At 45.5% G+C, this 6,000-nt stretch overlaps 2 non-coding genes across 2 annotated transcripts; both read right to left on the bottom strand.

Moving 5' to 3' along the window:
- Nucleotides 1-2,867: 2,867 nt before the first annotated feature.
- TRNAS-GGA (transfer RNA serine (anticodon GGA)) lies at nt 2,868-2,942 on the bottom strand. The gene has a single exon. It is a non-coding gene; the product is annotated as a tRNA-Ser (tRNA).
- Nucleotides 2,943-3,148: 206 nt separating this feature from the next.
- On the bottom strand, nt 3,149-3,223 carry TRNAS-GGA (transfer RNA serine (anticodon GGA)). Its single transcript has one exon. It is a non-coding gene; the product is annotated as a tRNA-Ser (tRNA).
- Nucleotides 3,224-6,000: the final 2,777 nt, after the last annotated feature.

Genomic DNA, 6,000 nt, shown 5'->3' with positions numbered 1-6,000 from the left:
CTACACAAGCAGGAAGATACCTATAAAGAAAGGGGTCAGACAGGCAGACACAATCTCTCCAATGCTATTCACTGCATGCTTGGAAGAAGTATTCAAGCTATTAAACTGGGATGGCTTAGGGGTAAGGATCGACGGCGAATATCTCAGCAACCTTCGTTTTGCCGATGACATAGTTCTATTCAGCAACAATGCAGACGAGTTACAATAAATGATTGAAGACCTTAACAGAGAGAGTGCAAGAGTGGGGTTGAACATAACTATGCAGAAGACAAAGATAATGATGAATAGCCGGGCAAAGGAACAAGAGGTCAGGATCGCCAGTCAGCCTCTAGAGTCTGTGAAGGAGTATGTTTACCTAGTTCAGTTAATCACAAGGAACCCTTATCATGAGAAGCAAATTCATAGAAGAATAAAGATGGGTTGGACCTCATACGGCACGCAGTGCCAGCTCCTGACTGGAAGCTTACCATTATCATTGAAAAGGAAGGTGTACAATCAGTGCATTTTACCAGTGCTGACATATGGGGCAGATAAGTGGAGACTGACAAAGAAGCTCGAGAACAAGTTAAGGACCGCGCAAAGAACGATGGAACATAAGAATGTTAGGCGTAACGTTAAGAGGCAGGAAGAGAGCAGTGTGGATCAGAGAGCAAACGGGGATAGGCGCTATTCTAATTAATATTAAGAGAAAAATGGAGTTGGGCAGGTCATGTAACGCGTAGGTTAGATAACCGGTCGACCATTTGGGTTAAAGAATGGGTACCAAGATAACAGAAGCGCAGTCGAGGACGGCAGAATATTAGGTGGAGTGATGGATGGATGGATGAATAACTTTCTTGAGATCCGTCGGTGCGCGCGATTAGTGCGCTGCGGGCCGCTCCCACGTTCATCCCACGAGCGATGAAATTAGGAAATTCGCGGGCGCTAGTTGGAATCGGTTGGCGCTGGACAAGGGTAATTGGAGATCGCAAGAGATCGCAATTCGTGTTGCAGTGGACATAAGACAGGCTGCTGCTGATGATGATGATGTGATGATGATGACGATTATGTGCTGATGACATCCTTCCAGTTATTTGGGACCGTTGAAGTCGATAGACCGTTAGTATAATGGACCGCTAGTTCTTCAAGCATTATGTCTCCTCTATCTTTGATTCATTCGACTGTCATTCCATCTTCTCCTGCCGCTTTTCCCCGTTTCATGTGTTGTAAGGCCCTTCTAACTTTATCGTTGATTATAGAAGGTGCCTATGTAATCTGTTCATTAATACTTCGGATGGAGGTATCGGGGCTGCTCTAGGTAGAATACAGGTCAATATAGAATTCTTGCGCTGCTTTTACTTTTACTATATCGTCAAATTTGCTGATGGTATTACCCTGTTTATCTTTCAGTGCATACATCTTGGCTTGTCCTATGCCAAGTTTTCTTCTCACTGATTTCACGCTGCGTCCATTTTGCACTGCTTCCTTAGTCTTTCTGCCGTGATAATTTCGAATATCCCTTATTTTGTCCTTGTTGATCAGTTTTGCCAGTTCCCCGAATTCTATCTGATCTCTTGAGTTGGACAATTTCATTCTTTGTTGTTTCTTTAGTATGTCCTTCGTTATTTTGGAGAACTTACCTATACTGGTTGACTTGGTGCTTTACCTCCCACTTCTACTGCTGCTTGTGAAGCCAGCCTTGTTACGGTTTCATTCATTACCTCGATGTCATCCTTATTTCTCTGTTCTAACTCTGCATAGTTGTTTGCAAGTAACAGCGCGAATTGGTCTGTTTTTACCCTACTGCGCCCCTATTTCGTCGTGACCAATTTTACTCTTTCTCTCTTCAAAGTGGGATGAATTCTAGCCCTCACAAACCTATGATCACTGCACTTTACCCTACCTAACACTTCTACACCCTGAACCATGCTGCGATTAGCAGAAAGTATAAAATTGATTACATTTCTCGTTTCCTCATTAGGGTTTTTCCAGGTCCACTTTTTATTCCAATACGCCCTGAAGAAGGCGATCATGATTCTCAACTTATTCCCTTCCGCGAATTCTACAATTATCTCTCCTCTGGTGTTCCTATAATCGGCATCGTAGTTGCCTAATCCATCTCAATCACCAAAATTATCCCATGTGCCAAAGGCGATTTTCAAAAATTCCATAGAACCTAAAAATCATCGCCCTGTATTTACGGTGATAGATGACGCATTCTTCGATAAAAGTGCGGATATCGCAGTATAGGCCTAAATGAAATGGCGTCAATGACATATGGTAATAAAGAAACGTGTACTTACAATTATTTTTGAGCAAAAGACGGATACACGTGAAAAACAGAGAACAAGATTGTTTAATTACTTAAATAAGGCCAAAACGCCTTTATCGTTTGCAGCCCGGGGACACAAGTTCCCGGAGTCGGGGACGCCAACCCAGTGCTCGTTAGGATCCGGCAGCATAAGCCGGCACACACGGCTTAAGTCAGGTGACTTCAACAATGTCCGTCGGAAAGTGTAAAAAGGCCAGCTTGAGTACGACTAGGCCAATCCTATAAATCAGTGGTGTGGCTGGGAGAAAACGCAGTTGGAAGTCTAGAAGCGGAGCAGGAGCTTTTCTCATAGGTAGTATTACCAGAGACCCACGGGGATAAGGACTCGTGTGGCGGTGGTCGTACAGGAATTTGTGACATGCGTACAGCATCACAGATCGCGTGCGTGCCACAACGCTTTCTGCGGCGTCCCGGACGATTAGATCGTTTGAGTAATTATTGTACAAATAAAGAATGAATAAAGGGAAAATGAGACATCCACCCGTTTTGTAGCAATTGCTACAAAGGAAACCCATACGGGTTCCTCAAAGAAAAGCCTCATAGTTGAAGAAAAATTCGTCCTGGTCCGGGACTCGAACCCGGGACCACCGCCTTTCCGGGGCAGCCGCTCTACCATCTGAGCTAACCAGGCGGCTAGCAGATGGTAGGGCGAAGTCGAATTTGTCGACAACACGAAGCAAAGGCAAGAGTTTGACGTAGTAGTTCTGCGGAAACCCGCAAGGTGGAGAGAAGCAATGAATAAAGGGAAAATGAGACATCCACCCGTTTTGTAGCAATTGCTACAAAGGAAACCCAAACGGGTTCCTCAAAGAAAAGCCTCATAGTTGAAGAAAAATTCGTCCTGGTCCGGGACTCGAACCCGGGACCACCGCCTTTCCGGGGCAGCCGCTCTACCATCTGAGCTAACCAGGCGGCTAGCAGATGGTAGGGCGAAGTCGATTCACCCGTTTTGTAGCAATTGCTACAAAGGAAACCCATACGGGTTCCTCAATTCACCCGTTTTGTAGCAATTGCTACAAAGGAAACCCATACGGGTTCCTCTTCATTGCTTCTCTCCACCTTGCGGGTTTCCGCAGAACTACTACGTCAAATTGTACAAATACATCATCTACCTCCTGACTGTGTCGCAATTCGCAATGCCCTTGTCGCCCTACTGCTGAGATCTCCACTTTACGTAGGCACTAAACGTTCAAGCAAAGCCCATGTCAGGATGACGGCCAAAGTTAATGCGATTAGCATTGAAGCAACATAGCAAGGCGCCGTGTTGCTTAAGACACCGTTATTTACAATGTGCAATGGTCAATTTCCACTGCTTCGTGTTACTGCACGCACAAGCTCGGCAGCTGGTGTGGCCGTCTTCGATAGCATCTCCTAACTGTTGGAATACTTTAGCGGCTATTCTAGTCATAGCGGAAACAACGGGGAAATCCAGTATATCGCACTGGATTACTATGCGCACCTTCGGACTCCAAAAGAAGGATTCACTAATTGTGGCTTCCTAACCGCAGCCGCTCTTGTCCCACCGGTCCTGTAGTATGTAGGGATTGGGCACAGAACGAGGAAAGCTGAGCTAGTTGGTAAGGATTCATATGCAAAAAGGACACAGGCCAGGCAGGATATTCTGCCTGTCAAACTGTGCGAAGAAGATCGTTAAGCAGACGAATTTGGCGCTACAGCTCGGATCCGAGAATTCTGCTAATTCGTTTTACATGTCCCCAAGATGGTTTTCGGAGCTCTGCCGGTATCTCTATTGAATACTTTTTAGCCCTTTTAATATATTACTTAGAGTCCACTTGTACAATTTTGACCAGCCGTTCCTTCTGCAGAAATCTGGCACATATATTGGATCCTGCCTAGCGCGGGTGCTATGTAATATGTTTCTTTCACAAATGGACCAAATTCTGCATCAGGTTTTACCAACTAACAAGCTTTTAAAAGTCTTTAGATATGTGGACGATTTCTTTATAATTTTAACCAAGGACGCAAACTTGAACTTCACAGAAGGCGTGGGCGCGGCTTGATCACCATTTAGAAAACCCGGAAAAGGCTTGGATATTACGAGTGAACTGCCTGAGGGTAAATTATTACAGTTTTTTTTTTTTTGTTCTGAAGATTGAGTTCTGTTCAGATCAGCTTTGTTGGGGTTATGCTCCGTGTGCAGAGAATGGCTTCTGCCATTCGAATTATCTAGTTCAAAACTGGTAGAAAGAGCAATTGCTCCACTCTACCTTGAATCCGCACTCAGGAAATCTTGTATTCACAAGATGCAGTCGACTTTCGAAAACCGATTGGCCAGGCTGGCTTCAGCTGGGTTCCCTGCTTCGCTCGTAACGGGGACTCCGGAAAGCGTCTTGCAAAAAAAATGAAGAGAAGGGCGGTGAGAGCTGCGGCAGAGGTCCCTCAAGAAGAGGTCATACCCGTGGCCGTGTCGCATGCGCACAAGTTGGCCCACAGTTTGAAGAAGGTAGCGAGTAGGCATCGTTTTCCGCTCGGAGGCCTTTTCTCTCGAATGGGAAAAGGAAAGGAAAAAGAAAAAGAAAGAGGCTACGCAACCAAGCGTTGGTGACAGCTCATGAAATGTGCCGTAGGGGTAGTATATGAAATTCCCCTCTCCTGTGGCTGTTCCTATATAGATCATACTGGGCGACCTGAACATCGCCCCCGAGTGCTCCGTGATCACTGCGCATGCGTGAGCTGAGAGAAGGTGAGAAAGGAGAACAACTTTCTTTCGCAGGATGTGACGTCACATTGTTGCTTGTTTTTACTTTTTTGAAAGAGCTACTCTCGAACGTAGATTAGCCATTGCCGTCGTGTCGGCTGCAAGACGTTCTGCGCGCGCTTGGCGTGCTGTTGTGCGTGTCGAAAGCGTATAACGTGCGCGATATTCGTGCGAGCGCAGTTTGACTTGAGCAATCGTGGGCTTGGACTCCGTGACATTTGCTTTCGTCATATGCGAGTTAGGGGCTTGCCGACAGGTAAACCGCCGCTGTACTTAGGTGAATACCTTGTTTTTTGTGGTCCTGAAATAAATAGCGCGTCGCTGCGATGGTGACTTCAATCGAGTGCGGTAATTGCTGCGCATTACGGGCGATTTAATTGCACAATACGTGCTGCATTATCGGTGTAGATAGAGAAACGTTATCCTATGAGCCTTACTTCTGTCAGTCAATCGGTTACATGTTTCGCTCTTATCCAGTGCACATTGCTTGATATCCACTAACGATCTGCTTCAAATATCGACGAAGTGTCTATTCATCGTGCAGATGGTTTCTTTTTATTTTTTATTCACACAACTAGCGATGGGCAGTAGCGTTACGGCCGTGAGTTTTCCTTTCGAGCAAACCTTTTCAAATTGAAGTTTTCGCTCATGTTCGCGAGATAGCAAATTTAAGTGTTACACCCGCTGCTGTATTTTTCGATTCCATCTGACCTAGATTTAAGCTGCCTCAGGTTGCATTAACGCGCGCAGAGGCTTTTCGAAAAATAGTTGTCACCTGAGAAATCAATGCAGTGTCCCAGTTCTTTTGGAATGGTGCTATTTGTGAAATTGATCATATTTCCCCTAGTCATGCTCAACTACTTACTGGTCAGATGCTTCAACTTCCGAAGGAGTATTTGCAAAGTTTCCGTTCCAACTCAGCATTGTAACCGACGCTTCTCGGAAGTATGAGTGGTATTTGCCCCTGCAA

The sequence above is a fragment of the Dermacentor variabilis genome, chromosome 9 (genome assembly GCF_050947875.1).
Source record: "Dermacentor variabilis isolate Ectoservices chromosome 9, ASM5094787v1, whole genome shotgun sequence".
Taxonomy (NCBI): Eukaryota; Metazoa; Arthropoda; class Arachnida; order Ixodida; family Ixodidae; genus Dermacentor; species Dermacentor variabilis.
This window is presented reverse-complemented; position numbering and strand designations above follow the sequence as displayed.